This window comes from Rhinolophus sinicus, chromosome 17 (assembly GCF_057876585.1).
Source record: "Rhinolophus sinicus isolate RSI-liver-muscle chromosome 17, RSI-T2T, whole genome shotgun sequence".
Taxonomy (NCBI): domain Eukaryota; kingdom Metazoa; phylum Chordata; class Mammalia; order Chiroptera; family Rhinolophidae; genus Rhinolophus; species Rhinolophus sinicus.
Genome location: NC_142517.1, coordinates 168,255,833 through 168,279,813, shown reverse-complemented (window position 1 = coordinate 168,279,813; position 23,981 = coordinate 168,255,833). Strand labels below are relative to the sequence as shown.

General features: G+C 34.5%; 1 long non-coding RNA gene across 2 annotated transcripts in view; it reads right to left on the bottom strand.

The window, feature by feature from the left end:
* LOC141572878 (uncharacterized) overlaps window positions 1-23,981 on the bottom strand; it is a 247,570-nt gene that overhangs the window by 90,849 nt on the left and 132,740 nt on the right. Inside the window, exon 3 of one of the 2 annotated variants that reach the window (XR_012498357.2) lies at window positions 11,994-17,637. The exons of the other annotated variant lie outside the window; for it this stretch is intronic. This is a non-coding gene — a long non-coding RNA (uncharacterized LOC141572878). Of the gene's footprint in view, window positions 1-11,993; window positions 17,638-23,981 lie in introns of those variants that run through there. 2 annotated transcript variants of the gene reach the window in all.

Below are 23,981 nucleotides of genomic sequence, written 5' to 3'. Positions count from 1 at the left end.
TCAACCACTCCTATCCTTTGTCACTGAAGCCAGGGTTCCAAGTTATTGTTTTAAAAAGTTACCTCTTAAGCCTGGTGGCCTTATGAAAATGCCTAACTTATTGTCAGCTTCACACACAGAGGATTAATTTTCATACATTGCAAAGTTTCCTGTTAGAAAGCCTTTGAATCCTCCTTCTCAGCTGTAATATTATTAACTTCTATTACTTAAAGTACTTCTATTGTAAAATCTGACTGCTTCTGAAAAAGGCTATACTAAGAGCTTAATGTTCATTATGATGGTACGGATGTAACACATTTCCATGATCTTTGGTATCTTAAGATATTTGTACTTCCCCTGAGTCTAAAGAGAAACCAAAATGACATGCACTCTCACAGTATTTAAGGCAGGAATTGACTGGGAAAGATTTAGGTTACTGTAGAGTTAAGAAACCCTGTAAGGTTGGATACCTTTGAAGTGTTTTCCTACCTGTGTTTCCAGTAAAGTATAAAGCTAGGTGGAAAATTTCAGAAATCGTCATTTTTTAAAACATAGAGTAATATTCAGACTCAGAAAAAATAATAGGGAAACTAATACCATGATTTCATCTAAAAAAGTGTCAAATTACTTCTTCATAATCAAGAGAAGTATTTTTGCCTAGAATGAAAACAGAGAAAAGCACATTACTTATCCCCCACATACTCCAACTAGTTTGACTTGTCTTCATTAGTAGTACCTTTCTGCAACGGAATGATGTACGACTGGATGAACAATTCTGATGACTATGTTCTGGTCTGATGGCACAGGTTTTCCAATCAGGACTGGTGGTTCAGTAGTTCCTTATATTGTATTTGGTCCAAATTAAAGGAAATGTTTTCTCTGTCCTATGTATAATAATAATAACTATTTTAACGTATTTACTTTCTATTTACTTTAATCTTAATATTGATGGGATAATCTGTCATACATATTAAACTTCTAGGTTACCTCAGGACCGTTTGTATTGCATTTGTTGTACTGTAATTTAACAGTTTACTTGTCTACTTCCTTTGAACTATGAGCTCCTTGGAAATAAGAATGTACGCAGAAACCACGTCTTGTTCTATATAATCTCAACATCTGGAAAAGTATCTAGCCCATCACAGGCAATAATAATAAGTGTTTGCAGATAAATGTACTAGATATTCAGACTAAATGGATAATGATGGTATTACTTTAGAAAGAGAATAGAGAAGCAGTACATAGTTATTAGAGTATAGCCCTGGCACAATCAACTATAGGTTTAGCTCTCAAATGCATCATCTACTAACTGTATGAATTGGACAAATTATTTAGCTTTCCTGAACTTCATTTTCCTTTCCATAAGAAGGGAATGGCAACGCCTGTCTTTGAGGATTCCATTAAGATTAAGTGAGCGAATGTATAGAAAACATTTATTACTGAGTGTGGTTCACAGTAAAGCTCTCAAAAAATATCAGCAAAAACAAAATGAGCTTAAATACATATTTCTTAAAGAAATGAGGTTTTTTCCTATTCCTTGTTGTAAAAAGGAACTGGACTTTTGGTTCAAAATAGTGAACTGAACAACCATGTTTATCTGACCTCTTTCCCATGATCCCATTTCAATGACAGCAAAGATTAACAAAAAATAAATCTTTGACAGTAAATCTATGCTTAAAGAAAAAAAAAAAAAAAAAACCCTCAAGAGAATTAGAAAACAAGCCACAGACTGGGAAAAAATGTTTGCAAAAGAAATATACGATAAAAAAATAACCTGTTATCAAAAATATATAAAAACTCTTAAAACTCAACAAAAACAAAATGAGCAATCCAATTAAAAATTGTGTATAACCTGACCAGACACCTTATCAAAACAGATGTATGGTGGCAAGTAAGCACATTAAAAGATATTCAACATCATAAGTAATTAGGAAATTTCAAATTAAAACAATGAGATACCACTACATGCCAATTAGAATGTTAAAATCCAAAACACTGACAACACTAAATGATGACAAAGACGTGGAGCAATGAAAACTTTCATTCACTACTGGTGGGAATGCAACATGATACAGTCACTTTGGAAGACAGTTTGGCTGTTTCTTACAAAACAGAGCACACTATTTCCATATGATCCAGCAATCATGTACTTTAGTATTTACCCAAATGAATTGAAAACTTATGTCCACACAAAAACCTACATATAGATGTTTTTAGCAGCTTTATTCATAATTGCCAAATCCCGTAAGCAACCAGGTAAGTAGGTAAGTGGATAAATAAACTGTGGCACTCCAGACAAAGGAATATTATTCAATACTAAAAAGAAAAAAGCAATCAAGCCATGAAGAGACATGAAGGAAGCTGTAATGCATATTATTAAGTGAAAGATGCCAATTTGAAAAGGCCACATACTGTATGATTCCAACTATATGACAATCTGGAAAAAGGAAAACCGGAGACAATAAAAAGATTAATACTTGCTAGGGGTTTAGGAGTAGGGAGGGATGAATAGGCAGAGCACAAAGGGTTTTTAAGGCAGTGAAACTGTTCTATATGATACTACAATAGTAGATACATGTCATACATTTGTCAAAACCCAGAGAATGTACAACACCAAGAGGGAACCCTAATACAAATTATGGGCTTTGGGTGATAATGATGTGTCAATGCAGGTTCATCAATTGTAACAAATGAACCACTGTGGTGAGGGATGTTGATAGGGTTGTGTATATTTAGGGACAGGTGATGTATGGGAACTCTCCATACTTTTTAATCAATTTTGCTATGAACCTAAAACTGTTCTAGACAATAAGTTTTATTAATTAAAAAAAGAAAAAAAAAGCAAACCAATATTTTGTTGTATTTAATTAAAATATAAATGTTTGTAACTGCAACTGTTATTCAAAAATGAAAAAAAATTCCTGGTGATTCACATACAACCTTACTTATTATTATTGTTTGCTATTTTAACTCTCTTAAATAATCACTCTGCTGTCATAAAATTATATTAAGGGTAATTTTTCTCTTAGGGTAAAGTATTTCTGGATTCTCTCGCGTGTTTTGATGGTAGCACACTTTCAAATATACACAGCAGAATGATATATTCTTTTATAGCTTATGAAACCTACTAGAGATTAAATTTATATCAGGCCATGTCCTCTGAAGGATACAAACATGAGCCTTGTATCAGTCTATGTTAATTAATGGTTTACTTCTGTAAACTGCTACTTGCCTTAGGTTCATATTTGATTGTTAAGCACAAGCAAAAAACCTCAGAAATAACTCAGAAGTATTCATATATCATTGCAGATCTGTATAAATCAATTTATAGATTAACATTTATCTTTATTTCATGGAGAAGCAATTACCTATCAATTGTAACCTAGTCTAAACCTTACTTATTACATCATTTGTTCTTTCCATTGCTATGTCTGACTCAAGATGGAAATGAAAATATTGATTTAATTTTTACACCTTACCCTAAATCTCTGGACACATATTCACAACCCAAAAATGACAGTGGATTTGAATCCCATAATTAAAATGTGGCCTCAAGAAAATTTCCAGAGAACTCTCATGTAACAAAAATGAGACACAAATGCACAAAAAAGAGAGATCTATTATGAGAACAAGGTAAAGAAGAAATTTGAAAATCTTTTCTGTTTTCCCAAGTTGACTAAAAGGAAAAAACCATAAAGCAAATTAATGTTAAATAAAATAGAAAAATGGAAAGAGATGCATTTTCAACAACTATCTCAGTTTGGCATAAAACTGTGATTTGCTATGACAGTCTAGGTTTCTTTATCCCAGTTTGCTAATGTTCGATGAAGGAGTGGAGGCAGAAGTGATGATTACCAAGGTGGACTGAAAAGGGGACGGCTGATAGTGAAATGCATACATGGGGATGAGCTAGTGTTTTAGATTAATCACAGTTTAGAGAAATAAAAATTTGGTATAGAATTCTTCCCTTACTTTTTGGTCACATAGCATTCACATCTGTGTTTTATTATGGTCTGAAATATGTAGTAAATAATGAATAAAATATCTATAATCCTATCTAGATTTTTTGTCTATGATCAGACTATCTACAATGCCAGATAGCTCAAGTAATTAGCTCAATGTCTGAATAAAATTGTCTAAAAATATATATAGTTGCTATTTTCTGGTTCTTCAAGAACTTGAGATTGTCTACCTATCATCTCTTCTTTTAGGACTCAACCCCAACCCCATCCACAGCAATCCCGCTCAGTCATGTGATTTGGATTGGGTATATCACCAACTTGAGTACTCTCCCCTTTTCCGGCCTCTTTGGGATTCCTCATTGGCAGTCTCATTGGGCCTACCCAAATGGAATGCTACTTTCCCTTGGCTATGATGATCTGTTTGGAGGTGAGGAATGTGATCAAAGCCAATTCTTCCCAAGAGTTTTGGCAGGAAAACCTGCAAAGATATTGTATGATTTCACAAGCATGCAGGAACCATATAAAGCATTGATAAGCTTTGTGGAAGAACATAAAGGAAAGTTAAATACATGGAAAGGCATACCATATTTCTGTTATGGGTAGGAAGACTCAAAATGAACAAAATACTCTCTCAAAATTGATCTATTCATACTATTCATTTTTGACTAAAACAAATACATAAAATCAGAATGTTCAGTCCATATTTGTATGGAAGAATATACAAAATCAAAAGACAAATGAACACTAAAGAAAAATTTTTAAACCTATGTGAGAGACACAGAGTTAATGTTTATAATATGTAAAAAAAAATAGCACATACCAGAAAAATACAAACAATTCCATAGGAAGAAATGGTTGCCTAACATGAAAAAAGCAATCACAAAGAAAATCAATGGCAAATAATCATATGCAAGATGACCAACAAAAATGTCAATTAACGTGATATCATCCTTCATCCATCAGAGTAGTAAAAATATAAAAGTACTGATAATGCCAAATGTTGATGAGAGTATAAGGAAATAGATTTTCACATATACGAGGTCTGACAATTAAGTTCACGAACTTGCCACCATGCGCTTACATTGGCAGCACTGTACATACAGCTCAGTAAGGTTTCATAACCTTGATATATCAGTGTCTCATAGCTGTGTTCGTGTCGACGTGTGGCGATGTCTTGCTGTGTGGTGTTCATTATCGTTGTTGTGTGTTTTTGTGTGCCGTCATGAGAATATCTGAGCTTGAATTAGAGGAACAAACATTAAATTTCTTATTAAACTTGGCAAGAGTGGAAGTGAAATCAGGGACATGTTAATCCAAGTTTATGGGGATAATGCCATGCAGAAAATAGCAAGATACAAATGGATTAAACATTTTTCTGAGGGGAGACAACATGTCACTGATGAAGAGAGGTCAGGGTGGCCAGTAACAAGCAGAACTGACGAAAACGTTGCAAAAATTTGTCAAATTGTGCATCAAAACCATAGGCTGACTGTGAGAAGCATAGCAAACCAAGTAAACATTGATAGAGAAACCGAAAATCTTGGCATGAGAACGGTGTGTGCAAAAATGTCCTGAAGGAGCTCTCCAATAAACAAAAGCAAAGGAGAGTCGAAGTTTGCCAAGACCTTTTGGAGAGGCAAGATGATGTTTTGGGCCATGTTATCACTGGTGATGAAACATGGGTGCACCAATACGACCCTGAAACAAAGCATCAAAGTGCACAATGGAAGTCAGCCAATTCTCCACGACCAAAATTTCCTTCAGTCCAAATCAAGAGTCAAAACGATACTGCTAACCTTTTTTTTAATATCAGAGGGATTATTCATTACGAATATGTACCAACTGGAAAAAACAGTTAACCAAGTTTACTATTTGGAAGTGCTGAAAAGGCTGCATGAAAAAGTTAGACGAAAACAACCTGAACTTTTCGTCAACAATTCATGGCTCTTGCATCATGACAATGCACCAGCTCACATGGCACTCTCTGTGAGGGAGTTTTTAGCCAGTAAACAAGTAACTGTATTGGAACACCCTCCCTACTCACCTGATCTGGCCCCCAATGAACTTCTTTCTTTACCTGAAGATAAAGGAAATATTGAAAGAAAGACATTTTGATGACATTCAGGACATCAAGGGTAATACGATGATGGCTCTAAAGACCATTCCAGAAAAAGAGTTCCAAAATTTCTTTGAAGGATGGACTAGGCACTGGTATTGGTGCATAGCTTCCCAAGGGGAGTACTTCAAAGGTGACCATAGTGTTATTCAGCAATGAGGCATGTAGCACTTTTTCTAGGATGAGTTCACGAACCTAATTGTTAGACCTTGTATTGTTGGTGGTAGTATAAATTAGTTCAATAATTTGGAGGGCAGTATTTTTTATAACTTTGTATTAATTAAAAATATTTGTAAACCACTGAAATGTTGATCAAGATGGACTTGGCTAACAAATTAAACTATAACAATAAAATGAATGCTCAATATCCATTAAAACATATAAGAGCGATCTATATGATTTTATGTGAAAAGAAATTTCTTTAATATTATGGGATAAAAGACATGAATTGCAAAAAAATGTATAAAACTAAATATGCAAATAAGTCACATATCAATTATAATTGTTACATCTATTCAGTGCTTACCACTCAGTGCCAGACACTAAGTTACACACCAAGTGCTGCATATGCAAGCCCACACATGTGCAATCACATACTCACTTATACGTATATGTATAAACATGCATCAGACTTTTATTACATTTGTGGAGTGGGAGTGCTGGAGCAGAGGATAGGGTGGAGGGAGAAGGTTGACAGGTAAGGAGGTTCAAGATGGATGATGTTCCATTACTACTACACACAACAGTATTTACTTGAATTATTTTTATTCTGGACATGTATTTGATCTATTTTCAGGAAAAAAAACAAAGATACTATAAAAGAAAGAGAAATATAAATACATGATATTTTTTAAATTATCACAAAACTTATTCATTATTTTCAAAAGATGTAATTTCTATCTGTGCTGTTTTCTCAAATACAGTGCCTTGTTCATCTTTGCATTTCATTTAGTTTCTTCACATGAGCAATTCTTAATAAATGGTGGCTCAACGGAATGAAAAGTTAGTTTTATTAGGGAGTCTTGAAAATAGTAAGGTTTTGTAGCTTGGATTTAGTTCTCATTATGTCAAGAAATTAAAGCTATAAAAGAATACAGCTTTTAAAAATATATTCCTCCATGACATACTTATTTCAAATAACAGACAAAAATATAATTTTAGTTTTCGTGTATAATGTAGCTCTTTGGACATTTAATATTTTTCAAACATAACCATAGCTTTTATTCTGCTGCCTTTGGTGAAAGCAAGTTCAAGTAAATTTACAAACTGTGTGTTACACGAAAACATATGTATGTACACATACAGTTTGGGTATTTTTAACATATCTTTCTGAAATTGGTATATTTTAAGACCATGTAAGAAAAATCATTTGTTTTAAAAGAATGCCTCCAGAAAATGGTAACTTATGCCATCACTTCCGCCATCCTGGTTTTAGGATATACTTGGGCTCACAAACACGTAATTAAAATGCTCTGTCAAATAATAAAACATCTTGACTCTGGAAGCAGACATTCACCAGGACTGAAAATATGGAGAATGACAGGAAGGGGTCTTAATTTCAATTTTAAAATTCACAAAGGGTCACTGTCACAAGAAACATTTATAACGGGAGGTTTAACTTTCTGCTTTTCTCTATTGCTATCTTCTGCATCAGTTATGTTAGGAAATATGACCACATCAGCTCCAAAAGAGAAGTTCATCCCATTCAATAAAGCAAACTCAAATAACATGAAAAGTTCTCACGTCTGTGGGGTGAATAATTGTCCTCCAACTGTCAGGTAGCCACATTTCAAAGATCTTGTTGATTAAGGATATCTTAATCAGAAAGATTACTTATATGTTTTGAAAAGAAATATCAAAAGCTAAATTGCATTTTGCTAAAGTCACATACAGAAATATGTGGATTTGAAAATCACAAATACAACAGATTGAAGGACCCATTACTTGGCACCAAATTACCCTCTTGAAAAGAGTACCCTTACTGTGGAAGTGTGTATTAAACAATATAATAATGTTTTGTTTGTAAATTCCTGCACTCTCCAGAATATACTGCTAAAATGATTTTTACTGAGCATTCAGAGATATGGGAAGTTTGGCTTGTAGTAGGACTATCTTTTATTAGGATGTATTGCACACTACAAGATGAATCAATTTCTCAATGAGTCCTTAAAAACTGCCATTTTAACTCTAAATTAATATATTCAGTAAATATAATTTGGAAAATTACATGAAATATGATCTTTCATCTATTGAGTCAGAAAGTAAAAAACATTGAGTGACTAAATGACTCTCTAGCTACATTCCTTCCTGCTTAATACTAAATATAATAGCCAAAAAGAATGAGTTCATCCTCTGTGAATAAGCAAAAAAAGAAGTTAAGAACTGAGCACACCTATATTAAAAGATGTTATGGGGTAAAGATATGAGATAGGTCTTGTTTTCCCAACATTATTTTTCCAAGGCATTTTGTAAGTATTTTGTAAATTGTTCTTTGCATGGCCAAAGATTATTTAAGATTAGTTAAAGGGAGATCTTTAAAAAATACATCACTTTGAAGAAGAAAATATTTCAGTTTGTGTTTTGGCATACAAGTATCAGTGATGAGACTTCCCCATTTCTACAAGATTGCTTGCTAATTGAGCCTGTAGAAATATCATAGCGGGTTGGTAGTTGGTCTAAGTGAAAGGTCTGATAGTGAATTATTAAATGTAAAATTAAAATATCATCAGACCTTTTAAAAAATAACTTACAATGTGTAAAATGAACCAGAAACCAAGAAATAACTGTTTGGCATCTGGTAGTACTTAAAAATATAACAAAAATAAGACATTTTAGGCAATTATTCCAATATCTTAGGCCATATATCCATGTATTAAGGGGGGAATTAACAGACATATCTCAATCTATTAAATGTACAAATCCAGAATTAAACAAATTTTAATCTATATTTTCTAGAAATTAAGTGTAGGACTGAGCAACATGACTCCTAGACCACAGGAGCTGCTATCGTAGTAAAAATGTGTGACAAAAAGTCATACTGCCCGGAGACCTATGCAGATTGTAATCTGATGAATTCTGTGAGCAAAAAAAAAGTAGGACTACGTTGGCAATGATGTTTTGATGGGGAATATCTGGATTAATCTGTGGTTCTGAAACGTAAGGGCATCAAGATATTGGGGAATGAATTTTTAAAGCAAAGCCCATCTCCAAAGTGGTTGTGAGAAAGATTGGCTTAGTCTACTTTTTCACAACTTTTCTGATTACAAGAATCAACTAGCACTCTTATGAAAAATATAGATTCTCAGTGACATTTCTTCATCCCAGGTCTGACCCAGAATGGCTGGAGTGATGCCAAAATCTGTGTTTTTGACAAGACCCCAGGTGAATCTTATAAAAAGTAGGTTTAGGAAACCCTTTCCTAATGTCTTTAATTTTTCTGACTTGCACTTGAACAACATTCCTGAAAAGTAATTATTCAGTACTGAATAGAGAAAACTACCCTCATTCTAAGGAGCTCAATTATCAGGTGAGATAATTATGATCATTTCTGTATTACAAATGAAGCAATGGAAATTTAGAAGGGTTAAATATATGATCCACAGTGTCACGGCTAGTAAATGTCAGATGTAAGTTTTAAAGGTTGGTCCTAGGACCTATTTTAATCCTTTATACTAACCATTGTGGAAAATTCAAACATTAAAGCAACTAGTAAATTCTATCAATTTTGACAGTATGATTATTTTAAATCATAAACAACCAATTGTTATATGACAGTCTTCATGTTCCATTTTAATCAGACATATTTGTGTCTTACAAACACAGCTTACTACTCCACTGGTTAGAGGTCATGGCTTTTATTTTATTTTATTTTATTTTATTTTATTTTATTTTATTTTATTTTATTTTATTTTATTACTTTATAACACAACAATTCAGGAGCTCAGTTCACAGTTGTGAGAAAGAAAATTGCCCAAAAAAAATTCATCAAGTTAAAAAAATAAAAAACAAATACCAGTTAAACAAAAATAAATTACTCTCATATTATTTAACCATTCTAGATTAAAATGCAATACTCCTGGTCTACTTCACTATTGGGTTACCTCATCACTAACCAACTCATACGGCATTAGACTCCAAAGTCAAATGGCAGAAAGAGATGTTATAAGGTATCTACAGTGCATCTACCCGACCTGATTCCCTTCAGATCTTAAGGGCCTTCTCAGATCCAAACACCTAATTCTAAGCTGCCACATACCAGAAGTAACTCTATTTTACCTGCCTTAACTTAAAGTTAGTTTCTTTGCAATGTTATCTTTTTAAAAAATGAATCTGAGAATAGCAAGTAGAAGGTGGTTGTGTACAATTGCTGTGAATGGTAAGCATACACTAGGCTGTGGATTCTTGGAATATTGCCATAAAGACAGGTGGTCCTCTACATTTTTATTCAGGGCTCATATTTCTAACTGCTGAGAAAGAACAGTGATATATGACACAAAATTCAGGGCTAGATATTCAAGGAATTAGTTTAAATCAAGTATTCATTGATTCTATTTTCTAACATTTGTTCTCTGGGGTTAGAAACTGAATTTTCAGATGCCCTAGTCTACCAAGACATGTCATGTTAGACCTCAAGGCTTTGCATGGAATTTTCTGTAAAGGCCTGTTCCTCATTTGCACAGGGAAGTGAAGACTGTTCTTATAAATATGAACCATAAAGACTGGCAATTTATACCACTTTTCTCAAGCTATTTATTAGCAAAAGTAAAATAACACTGCTTGCATTAAATACGAGGTCTGAAAGTGTAGTTTATTGCTTTACATGTATAACTTGGTAGACATAGTTAATCATGTTCTTTAACTGTTACTGTTGTTATGAAAGTGAATCAAGTTTATGGAAGTTCCCTATATGCTCAATCTGTACAAGCCAGAAATCACGACCAATCATGCTATCATTCCATCAATCACTATAAAGCCACTCTGTTTTCTTAGCTTCCACATCTAATCAATCATAAATACTACTGCTTGAAGATCCTAACAATTTCTCAAAGCCATACTTTTCTCTCCATCACCACTGACAGCCATTGTTCAGGCTGCCATCATCTTCAGCCAAATTAATTACAATTGTCTCCTGAGTCTAGGTCTGTCCTCTTTCCATCCATCCTGCGTACTATGGTCATGGTAATATTTCTAAGAGCCAAGTCTAATCATATCCCTTCCTGATTAGAATCCATTAATAACACCTAACAGATTTAAAGGTATATATCCGAACTGCTTAGTATATCACACAAGACCCTTTGAAATCTGGCATCTGCATACCCTTCCAGCCCTACATCTCATCACTCACTCCATTCCTCCACCCCAGGGATTAGCAAAATGCTTGACACTTAGTAGACAATCAGTATTTGTTGAATTAATAACTGAACTTTTTAAAGATACTGATACACAGAAAAGTTCAGTGACTTGTTCACTATTGATACAAGCTGCTGTGGCTACCAAACACTGCTTTATAACTTTCTAAATCCATCAAATAATAAAAGACATATGCAATTGCATGGCTCTTTACATAATACCTCCATTAGCTCACACTTTAAAGAGGCAAGTGTTGGTCCTTAGTAAAATTTCTTCTCTTAAATAAGATAGACGATAAGAATGGGATCAAAATGCGGCCAGTTTGAATCAAATTAAGAAGTGGCTCCTGTGTTCACATTCTTTATTAATACCTTCCTCAATTTGGCACTTCACTGTACAGGCACATCTCTTCAAACATGTGTTGTGAATTGTCTTGCATATCTTTCCCTATGGTCTATTTCAAGGAAATTACTAGATTTCAAGTGAGGTGTTGGAGTAACATGTGGGACCCAAGCAACTGTGTGCTACTTTATTGTGATCTCTTATGTCTTTGACAATTTGCAGTTCCATAAATCACAACATAAACATAATTTTTAAATAATTTTATTCACATGTTCCAACTCTCATAGGAAATTTCACTGTGCTTAATGCATTTAATAAATCATTAAGTAAACCAAATGAAAACAGAATGTGATAGAGACAGACATGATAGGTTTTCCCTGAAATTTAAGTTTACAAATGAGTCAGGAGACCTGACCAATGAGGAAGCAGCCAGAATGTCTCCAGGGAAGAAAAGGCAATATACACACAATTGCAAGTGGTTCAATGTTAAAATGACTCCTGATTATTTCCCTTGACATATCAATACAACTACTTAGTCTAGTAAGTTTATGTTTTATATACTCTGCATCTTAGAACTTTTTAATGTTACCCTTTGACAAGAGTCATCATAGAGTGATAATATTTCAGGCTCATGTAAGTTCAAAATAGTGAATTATGATCCTTTCTTCCTGAACTCATTAAAACTCTCATTGTTTTTCCCCTGGTCTTGCTAGCATCCCCAATATTGCAGGCATGTACAATAAATGAAATATAATTTCTGTTCTTGGTATTTAAGGCCAATATGTTCAGGAAATTAAGGCTTGCACTGTTCTCTCAATCTTCTCTTCATCCTTGAAATCTCCAATTCTGGTTTTGTAAAAGGCAAAGATATAGCTACTTATGTCAATAAAGGTTATGAATAACCTTAAGAATATTAATTTCAATTAATTTTATTTAAAACATGTACTATGCACCACCTTATGATAAAAACATAATCATTATGAACAAAAGATAGAATAATTTTCTCTAATCATATCAACAGGGAGGTTTCAACCAATTTTTCTCTCTTACATTCTTAAATGATGTGGCCATATTGATGAATTACTGTGTGTATAATAATACGTAATGAAGAGAAAGAGAGAATATGGAGAAAACTTTTCATTTCCCTGATATACTTTTTAAGCCAAGATTTTTCGATTTTGGTTGTATTTGGAATTGCAAAGTTCAGTACTTGTTTAAATACAAACTAGTTTTCAGAAAGCTACCTAATCTCCACTAATCTTCAATTCCCTAATCTAGAAATTAAAAGGGTTGGATTGGACCATATAATTTCTAAATGTTTCCTAAAGTTCCTACTACTTGCAGCATTCTGCAATTTCACTATTTTCTTGTACGTTATAATCTCTCAATCCTATTGTGCTGATTTTCATGTTGTCAAAAATATCTGATTTATTTTATTTATGTTAATTGTTAATGTTAAAAGGAATATTTTCTTTGCATGAACATTGAGAGAGCATAACATTTTCCTATTATTCAGAAGGAAGAAGCACAACCCCAGGGATACAAGATAGATTATAAAATCACTTACAGTTATTGTCACATATTTATCATGACCATATCATGAGAATGGGGGATTTGAATCCTTTTTTTTCTGATTGGTCAAACAACTATGTAGAATGATGTTTCCTAAATTGGTTTTTCAAGACAATAAAAAGTATTGAAAGATTATTTATGTAATATTTATTACCAAAAGACTCGGTGCTTTAAAAAAATATGATCTAAGTAATCTTCACATCTGTAATAGAAAAGGTTTCTAATATGATGAAACTAAAGCACCAAGAAAGTTACTTGATTCTCTCTGCTTAAGAATAGCAAGTGAGTCTAACTGCTTTTTACCAGGTAATGAAGAAAATACTGTATAGTACCGTGTTTCCCCGAAAATAAGACCTAGCCGGACAATCAGCTCTAATGCATGTTTTGGAGAAAAAATTAATATAAGACCCAGTCTTATATAAGACCAGGTATAATGTAATATAATGTAGTATAATATAATATAATACTGGGTATAATATAATATAATGTAATATAATACCAGGTATAATATAATAATATAATATAATATAATATAATATAATATAATATAATATAATATAATATAATATAATATAATATAATATAATATAGACTGGGTCTTATATTAATTTTTGCTCCAAAAGATGCATTAGCGCTGATTGTCCAGGTAGGTCTTATTTTCGGGGAAACACAGTAGGACCTATCTCAGGATATCTGCCCAGCCCATATTGTTTTCTTTAAGAACATCCTCCCACTGCCACTTAACAGCCATTTTTATAGCCCTCGGCTGATTGGACCAAGAATGAAAGCCTTCCCCTACCATAGTCATTCCATTGGCTGAGTTGCTCCAGTCAATACTCCCAAATACTGGGTCAAGAGAGACTAGCCATCTGTTCGGTGGCACTCAAGCTGGAAGGCCATGTAACCTAGGAATGGGTGTCATATGCATCCCAAAGTATCAAGAGATGAAGGAGGGAGGGATGGAGGAAGGAAGACAGGAAGGGAGAGATAGGAGCACTATATTCTATCCTCAGGTTGAGTTAAAAAAAAAAAAAGTCTATATCTCGAGTAAATTCTCCTTAATTCAATCTAATTTGAGTTGTTTTTTATTATTGTAACAAATTCTCCCCTAAGACCAATGACTCTCAATTCATTCCATGATTGTCTCCCTAAACTTTCATTTATTGGACTAATGAGGTATCTGGTAACTTCTACCAACATTTGCAAAAGCAGTTAAGAAGATTCATAAGCATAAAAGTTATCTAGTTCCATAAATTATAGCTCTGACCAATTACATTTAATAAGATGTGATTTTTTTTCTGAAAAAGATCACTGTCATTCCCAGCCAACTTTGAGAAATAAAAACAGTCTCTAGAAAGAGACTCCATACAGATACTGGATTTTCTCTTTCTCTACTTTCTCCATAGAAAGTAAGGGCTGGCTCTACTAGTTGTTATTAGAAAGTATCTATTATGAATAAGTGATGGAAACTAAAATTGATTCATAAGATTTTTTGTTATTTCTTATTATTTCCTAATCCCAGGAAAGCACAAAACTACTTTAAAATGCCTTTTGCTTTATGCATTTTGATAAATTAGCATGGGAAATGATTTAGCCAGTATCAATTTTGAAAAAGTACAAGAATATTATTTCTGACTTTAACAATTGACTTCCTATTCTAAATCCTTTTTCTCTGTATATCACTCTCATTATATGGGTACATATAGGTATGTGACATCAACTAGAAAAGCAGAACCATTATGAATGACACAGACAAGGGATTTATAATGGGGTTTTTGACCTTACTAAACTATGGGAGCGGATTAAACAATCTTTTTAAGACTGTTGCTTCTGTATCTGGTCCTGGGCCTGAAAATGGAAGGCCCAGGACCAGACACAGAAAGATGGACCTGAAATGGGGAGGGCAAGAATTAACTGGAACCAAAGTCAGTCTCTCATGGCCTTCAACTTTGATGATGTGGGTGTCCTGCAGGAGAAGCTGGGACTCTTCCAGTACAGAGCTCAACATGTACTTGACTTAGGAGTTAGAGCGGCTGAATATCTGGCAGGAGCTGCTGGCCATCACAGCCCCACACTGACAAGGTGAGCCAGCAAATGAACAACAACATACAATAGCTGCCAGCAGAGCACAGAGCCCTGAACTAACCCTCCAAGCATAAAAGAACATGCCTTTGCTTAACTTCCACTCACTAAATCTCATGCACAGTGTCACTTGCCTCTCACATTAACTGGGAAGTAGGTAGGCAGAGAATTCTGGGAAATTTGTTTCCAGCTTAACTAAATCGATGTAATGCAAATCCATCACACTGTGGTTGTTGCTTGCTAATATCCTCTTATCAGTTAGAAACAAAGAAAGCCCAAATCTTAACTTCTACACTTATTTGACAAGTTATTTTTGTGTTGAAACAAAAATTATAATAACATGGCCACGTTTCAAGTTTCCTTGTTTTTTTTTTTACCAGAAACTGATGTGAATAGGTTAATAATGAATAGTAATAATTAATGTTAATATTTGAATTACATTTGCTTTAGTTAGGTATTTTGCAACCCACAACCTAGTATGTGACCTGATTCTTTCTTTTTATCTGTGTCAATGTCCCTTGATCATCAGGTTGAGCCATATTTATTTCTCATTTCCTTTCTCTTCCCAGCTCTTTCTTGAGTAATTTCCAATAGTGTACAACATAGTGCAACCTATGGTTAGTTCCCATGACTCTTTAAATTGTTCAAATTTTAAAGAGATGGTGTCTGATGACAAATAGCTTGAACTTCTAACATGCCCATCCAAATGAAAATCGTGTTACTGGAGTTGTTATATTGACTTGTTTGAAGGCATAAACACAGCACTTACTTTTTTTTACACTTTGGCTACTTGCAAAGCTTTTGTGGATTGCACAGTTCATTGTTTATGTAAGCTAAATCCACTTGTCACCTACTGTTGGAGCTCTGTTTTCTCCAACAAAGTTTCTTAATGTTTGATAAGGCATGAACTCTCATGAGAATGTATGAAAGATATGCACTTTCTCCTCAAAAAAATATAAATAAATATGCATGGTATACAATTTTAGAAAGTCTGTGACCCTTAAAGCCCATCTACATATCCTCAGAAATATGCACAGACCCCAAATTAAGAAATCCTATTCTTGTTTAATAATGATGGTTATGAAGAATACTTGAAATCTACAGGATATCAATTCAAATGTATCATATTAAATTGAAATCCCTTTGGGGCGGGGATGCTTAATCACATTTTTTTAAAGATGTCTCTATTAGGCAGTGACACTGTCATTCTGAAACTGTTTTGGAGTTTAAAGGCTGCTTTCCTCCATCCAAACCGCCTCTTTCATATTTTCATTACTGTTTGACCACCCACCTGGTGTTCTAACAAAGTGGTTTGCACTTAATTGATGCCCAACTTAAATATTTTAATACACTTTAACTTATACCAAATAGTAAATGGATATTTTATTCTTCTTTACAAAAATGTTTTCAAACTTTCTAATCACAGTTTTCCATTTGATTCATGGGTCTCAAAGTTATTTTCGTTTCCATGTGGTACTTACTAATATCAAGGTTTGTATAGTGTAGACAGCCTCCAAACAAGGAAAAGATTTCTGTTTTAGTAATTAAGCCTGCTTGCATTTAGAAAGTAGTTTCCCACAATTTAAAAAATAATGTCCAGTTTCACATGGAGAATTTTTTCAGCCTACACATATCTGGATTGATTGTCCATCATCTAAATCACAAAGTGAGGTTCTGATTTGTAATTTGTTCCATCATGAAATTGAGTGTAACATCTGTTTTTCACGTTTCACCTTCTTACCCCTTTTACTCATTACTATTGTTTTTTATCCAGTGGTTTCCAATTGCAAATGTTTTGAAATCTTCATCCTTATTCTTAAAGATAAGGAATTTTTCAGAAATCAGTTTACTGTGCTTAAAATTCAGTAAAAATATTATAGTATCAAGTTGAGGAAATCTATGGATTAGAAAAAAAAGGAAGGATTTATATAACTCTTTGTCTAAAACTGGCTTCTCCTTAGTGAGGTGGTGAGGGAAGATATAAAATATTGACATAGCATTATTTTGCCCTCCTGACAGCTGTGGGCTTCTCCCACACATGGCATTTGTAAAGATGAAGTGATGATGATAGCATGTCCTCCTGTGTGGGTATGGCTTTGGAAATCATCCAGAGTTCTGTCTGTCTCCATCAACTCCATCCAGGTGACTCCCAAAAAAGTCAGGAAGAGGGATAATGGGTTGAAGGACTGGTTTGAATATGATGCATCTGCAAAGTGAAGACCTCACAGTAAAATACTGTGGGTGGAGAAAAAAAATAGCAGTATATATTAAAAGTTGACTGATTTTTTTCACATACTTCCCCTTTTCATATTTCTAGCTAGTAAACAGGTTTTTAAATTCCTTGTCTCAAAGAATCTTAAAATAATTTCTTTCACTCCCTTCACTCCCTGAGGTGCTCCCCTGGGATTGGACACTGAATAGAAAGAACTGTGTGGGTCCCGTGTGTGTGTGTGTGTGTGTGTGTGTGTGTGTGTGTGTAGGAGCTTTCCACAGTCAGAAGTCACATACATATGATAACACTATGTGAAAACAGTAACCATCACAAACTAGAGTCCAGAAAGAAAACAGAAATAAATATGCTATACAGTTAAAGGGTTTTATGTTGAAATGGCTGCTCTTCTTCTACTACTGTAGTCTGCATTATTGAGATTTCTAGAAGCATCACTTTCTGTTCTAATTTTAAAAATCATGTTCACAAAACAAAAATGATAACCTGTTTTAGCTCTGTTTTTCAAAATGAGAATGATTAGAAGAGGGCCATTTGGAGCCCTATAATTTAGGTGCCTCAAGCTATCATTCTCCTAATTACTGTAAGAATTCATCTCAACACCATTATAGGGTAACTTTAAATATACTCACACATGCTAAAGCATTCCTTGAAGTGTAATACCCAATGTAAAATAAAATAAGCCAAACGTGTGTTAAAATACAAGGTGAAAATTAAATAAAGAATTCTCAGAGTAACTTTTAACACATTAAATATTGTGTATTTGTGCAAATTGTGAAATCAAACTTATAGTTTCTCTCTACATATATATTTGCAAAGTTTTAATTTGGGAGATGTCAATTTTGCAATTGATTAATTCTTTGAAAAATTCTAGCAACTGAAAATATTAATTATATGATGGTGGGTGAGGAAATCATTCACAAAATACAACCAGACATACATTCTGAAGCAATGCTGTCACTTGGTTGAACTATATCCCTTGCTAAGACACTTTCAAAATTAACATTTAAGATGGTTAAATTCTTTTGCAAAACAGTAACTACAGAAAACACAAAGGTTCCTAAATCTACCTAATTATATCTTCACTTATATGCATTTTTAATGAACAACTAACAGTAATTGCTACTCTGGAGTAGTGAAATATACAAACCTATTTATTTTTGTTTAAAAAACACACAGCTGTCCCTTTGAGAGTCTTCAGGAGGTAAAGTTATGTGACTCACTAATGCAGGAAGTTCCCAGCATTTATGGCTTACACACAATTCTTTTTCATTACGTTCTTTACATTTAGTAGTGAATGGCTAAATTTGGAAATGCTGTCTTTTACTGAAAAATAACACTACATTCTGGCATCTAAAGACTTCTTTTATATTCAGCACATTTCTGAAACCTAGAGTGTAAACATGGGTGTAAAAATATTCCATCAGTCAAGTATCTGTTAAGTAGCTTAAAAAATAAACTTTCAGAGACACTGAAGATATTTTTGTTTGCCAGCTTAGACCTACTTACTCTTCATCAGTATCAGGAAGTTTTACTTTGAATTAATGCAGAACTATGTCCTGAACAGTTAACAAAATATAAGAGAGTACAACTATGAATAATGAGATAGATTTTCTCTACCACAAATAAAAATGTTGGCATTCTATTCATTATCTTGCATGGTAAGTAATAATATTTTCACCAGATAATTAGGAGTGGTGAGCAAAGACATGAACAAAGGACAGACAACATCTGGGGGAGGAGAGAACTGTATCCATCCCTGTTCCCGCAGACCACTTACTCACTCTGAGCCTCAGTCTTCTCACCTGTTGAATGGAAATTATACTGATGACTTTACATTTGAAATGAAGATTGGATACTCTTGTTTCTGGAAAGCACATAGTCCACAGTATCTCAGTCATGAGCTTTTTATATCATTAAGTTATTGTGATCATTGCTAAGAATTCCAATGACAATTGCGGCACATGTATGTACAACTCCCTCAGATCCCTTTAGATTTTCCTGGATGTGTTGCTTTCACTTCCAAAAGTCACACCTGTGACACCTCATCAGCAGAGGGCTAACCACAAGCTGTTAGAGCCTACTTTTCTGGACAGAGAACAGAAAGTAACTAGAGACTAAGTACAGCCCGTGGCCATTGGCTGAACTTGTGTGGGTACAAATGCCTCAGTTCCCCAGACCCAGGCAATCCAAGGTGTGGCCCACATTCCTCCAGAGCTTCTCCTTGAGATTGAAACAAAGCCAACTTCCCTGGAACTTTGCTTCGTATTGCACCCTTGCTCGGCCTCCTCTCCTTCCCAGTCCCACTGTGCACCTCTTTTTTTTTCCCCCTTGGTGCCATTTCTTAGTAAACTACTTTGCTACAAATCCTGATCTAAGGGTCTGCTTCTAGGGAAGCCCAATCTAAGGTAATGATGAAGAAGGAGGTAGAGGAGGAAACGTGGGAAGTAGATGTGATGATTAATTGCATGTGTCAACTTGACTGAGCCACAGTGTACCGAGATATTTGGTTAAACATTATTTCTGTATGTGTGTGTGTGTGTGTGTGTGTGTGTGTGTGTGTGTGTGTGTCTATGCTTCTGGATGAGATTAACATTTGAATCAGTAGACTGAGTAAAGTAGACTACCCTTCCCAATGTAGGTGGGCCTCATCCAATCTGTTGGAGGCCTGAATAGAACAAAAGGCTGAGTAAGGGAGAATTCATTCTCTCTGCCTTGTGGTCTTCAAGCTGGGATATCATTTGGACTCTCCTTGGAGAGAAGACTCTCCAAGTCTTCTCCTGCATTTGGACTCATATTGGAATTTAGGAGTGTACCATCTGCTCTCCTAGTTCTCAGGCCTTCAGACTGCACATCTTCGGATGTCTCAGCCTCCACAACTGCATGAGTCAATTCTTTATTTTATATGCACACTCACACACAAATACACTCACACACACAAATACACACACACACACACACACACACACACACACACACACACACACACCCTTCCCCTATTGGTTTTATTTCTCTGGAGAACCCTGACTATTACAGAGGAGGATTCAGAAGTAAAGAAGTTCCTAACATTCTTCACTTCCCTAGAATTGGAGTAAGAATGGAGAGTGGACGGCAATAAGATGGACTAGAGAGAGTATTTCTGTGGTAACTGATGAAGCCAGGACCAGCCCTCTTGCTCTCCAAGGATTATGTGGGGGCACAAAAAAATATGGATCAGAAGATACATTCCTTTCCTGTTGGATTTCCAATATGTATAATTATTGTCTGTTTTATGATATTTTTCTGTAGTAGTCTGGAATCCTGCCCCTATGAGCTTGCTTAAGGTCAGCTGCTTATGGTAAGGGGTCACCTGTGAGTCTCCAGTGTTCACTGAACATTTGATGCATAAGTTAGTGACTGAGTAAATCAATAGAATAAATTTCACAGACTAATCTCATCAATGCCATATTTTGAGTATCATATTTATGTTTTGTTTTGTTTTTTTAAGAGAGACTACAAAGCATGACAAGGAGAACAGGGGCCAGGAGTCAAGAAGCCTAAATCTCCACCATTGTGCTGTCACTACATACTTATCTGACATGGGACAAGTTACCATCGTTTTGAACTTCAACTGCCTAACATACTAAAATATTTGAATTTTGAATATCCCATTAACTATAACATTATAGTTTGCCACTAGAAAAAATCAAGTTGAGAAAAATAGAAAACACAATTTTTCTATTTGATAATTGTATAAAACCCAGAGTGAGGACAAGTGACCAATTCTGAACTTGAGACATATAATTTTGCAGTCCTCTTTAAGATTACAAAACTATAAATTCCAAACCAGGTACAAAGGTGTATATTATTTTTAGTGATAAAAATAGTCACAACAAATTATAAAATTCAAAAGTTAAATAGCACAAATATCAAAAGTATAAGACAATAATATATTTTATGAATTAACACTTGACACAACTCTATTTTTCTAAATTTTGGGACTACATATACTCTTTGATTGCTTCTCCATATGATAGTACTTTTACAATCTCATAGAGGAAATAGAAAGTTAATTTATTCTTGCTTTTACATAATCGAAAAGTTATTTTGTATTGAAAACTTCAAAGAAATGTTAGTGATTTTGACATCAGAACTTTTAAATTCCATTGTGATATACTAAGGAAGTTGTTGACATTTTAAACCTTCTACCAGTCTCCAGTCTTTTCACTTGTTGCTTGGCATCCACAAACACAGTTCATTTCAGTTATATTTAAACATTTACCTCATTAGCTATTATGAAAAATATACAAAATTAAATTGAAATAAGTTAAACCACAATGCAATTTTAAATTGCCACTCCACAGTATTGGCCAGTATAATTAAATTCCTCTTCTATTAATATCGTATATTTCAACTTACTGATATGTGTGTGTGTGTGTGTGTGTGTGTGTGTGTGTGTGTGTCCTATTATGTAAACTGAGTACATTTTAAAGGGTGGTTACTTTTTCTTTTCATTATGAAAACTTCCAAATATAGATGAATAGCCCAGTGAGCATCCATGTACCTACTACCCGGATTCAACAATTGTTAACATTTTGCCATATTTACTTTATTTATACGTTTGTCATTTCACAGTGCCAGTGACAATTTTGCATGATATTTCATCTGAACCTGCCAGACTTCCTTAGGTAAAGATGAGGAAGATCCTCCAAGACATTATATGATATGTTTAGATGCATAAAATATACAACTTTTCACCCAAAGTAGTACAGCAACAGGTTTTCTGATAAATTCTATTTTGTGCAATTCCCCTATATAATGCATATGTTGCATATTTAACTGTATATACTACATTAGCCAGTGTATTCCTGACAAGAAAGAACTTACTTTTTGATTAGGCATGCATGAAAATCAAATCCTCAGCTTCCCAATTTACACATATTCTGATTGGATGGCTTTTCCCAGAGTAACTGAGTCTCCACGCATTTCAACCCCTGTGTTTCCTTCATTCCTCACATACTTCCTGCACTATGCACCATAGTTCCTATTGTTTGAAGACGTCTAGCCATGGGTAGTAGGAGTATTCCTAGAAGTCATTAGTACCCCTGAAGAGCTTCACTTCACTTTTCACAGCAGTAATTGTAAGCAAAATTAATTATTCAATGCTTTTTAAATGGAATCCCCAAAATGTTCACAGCCATTCCAATCCCACCTGATAGGAGAGAGAAAGTGTGTGTGGGGCGGGGAGAGGGAAGAGGGGACATGGGGCAAGGGAGACGGAGGGTGTAAGGGAAGAGAATGCAAGTTGAAAAGACAAATGGTCTTAAGCATGTACGTCTAAGATAGTTTTCCTATCTTAGTTGTGTAATTGAATGTAAGTGGCTTTAAAAGGAGTCTATACACGTGAGAGGGCCCGAAGGTGTAGTTGCATGAGCTTCGTGGTATAGCTGTCTCTGTTCCTGTCTGTCCTCCCATAAATCTCAGGTGAAAATCAAGTCCCAGACACCCAGAGCTAGGATTGTTGAATCATCCTGTGAATGGGCTTATGGTTATAGCAGAAATTGTTGTTAATTTCTGAGTATATAAGCTGAAGTATTTAAGTATGAAATGTCCTGACAATTATAATTCACTTTCAAATGACTTGGAAAAATTATAGAGGTATGTATGTATGCATGCATTGATGAACCAAATATGGCAAAATGTTAGCAACTGTGAAACCCAGATGGTGTATATGTGGATGTCCATTGCACCACTTTTTTCTACTTTTCTGTGTGTTTGAAATTTTTCATAATAAAAGTCTGAAAATAAGGCACTGTAAGAAATTCACTTAATAGAAGTGAAAACTGAGGTCCAGCGAAGTCAAAGGACTTTGCTAAGGTCACAGCACAAGCCGCTCCACATTCTCTGTGGCTGCTTCTCTTGATGAAAGGAGCCAGGATTCTCACTTAGGGGTTTTCTTGAGGTAAAGGGCAGGTGTGCATTTGACTCCTCATTCTGCAATATCTCGTTTGGAGCACAACAGAAACACACAGGGACAGTGACCAAAATGCTAAGGAGTATGACTGTTCCCATCTTTCATCCATGGGTAGGATCTAAGCAGTGGAGAAGGCCAGGTTATAGCTCTGCTGCCTACTAACAAGTCTGGGAGTAAACACAGAGAACTTTACTGGATCTGCTTAGCTGATCTCCAAGAGTGAATTTCTTGCTTACATGCTAATTCTGGTATTTTGTCTGTAAGTGTTTAGCACTTTTTAAAAAATGGATATAGGGTTTAGTCTCTCAAAGAAAGCAGATCACTTGGAGAAACCCAGCGGATGCTTTCTCCTATAAGGAATTTTTGCAACCATATGAAACTGGACAAAGGAAAAAGAAA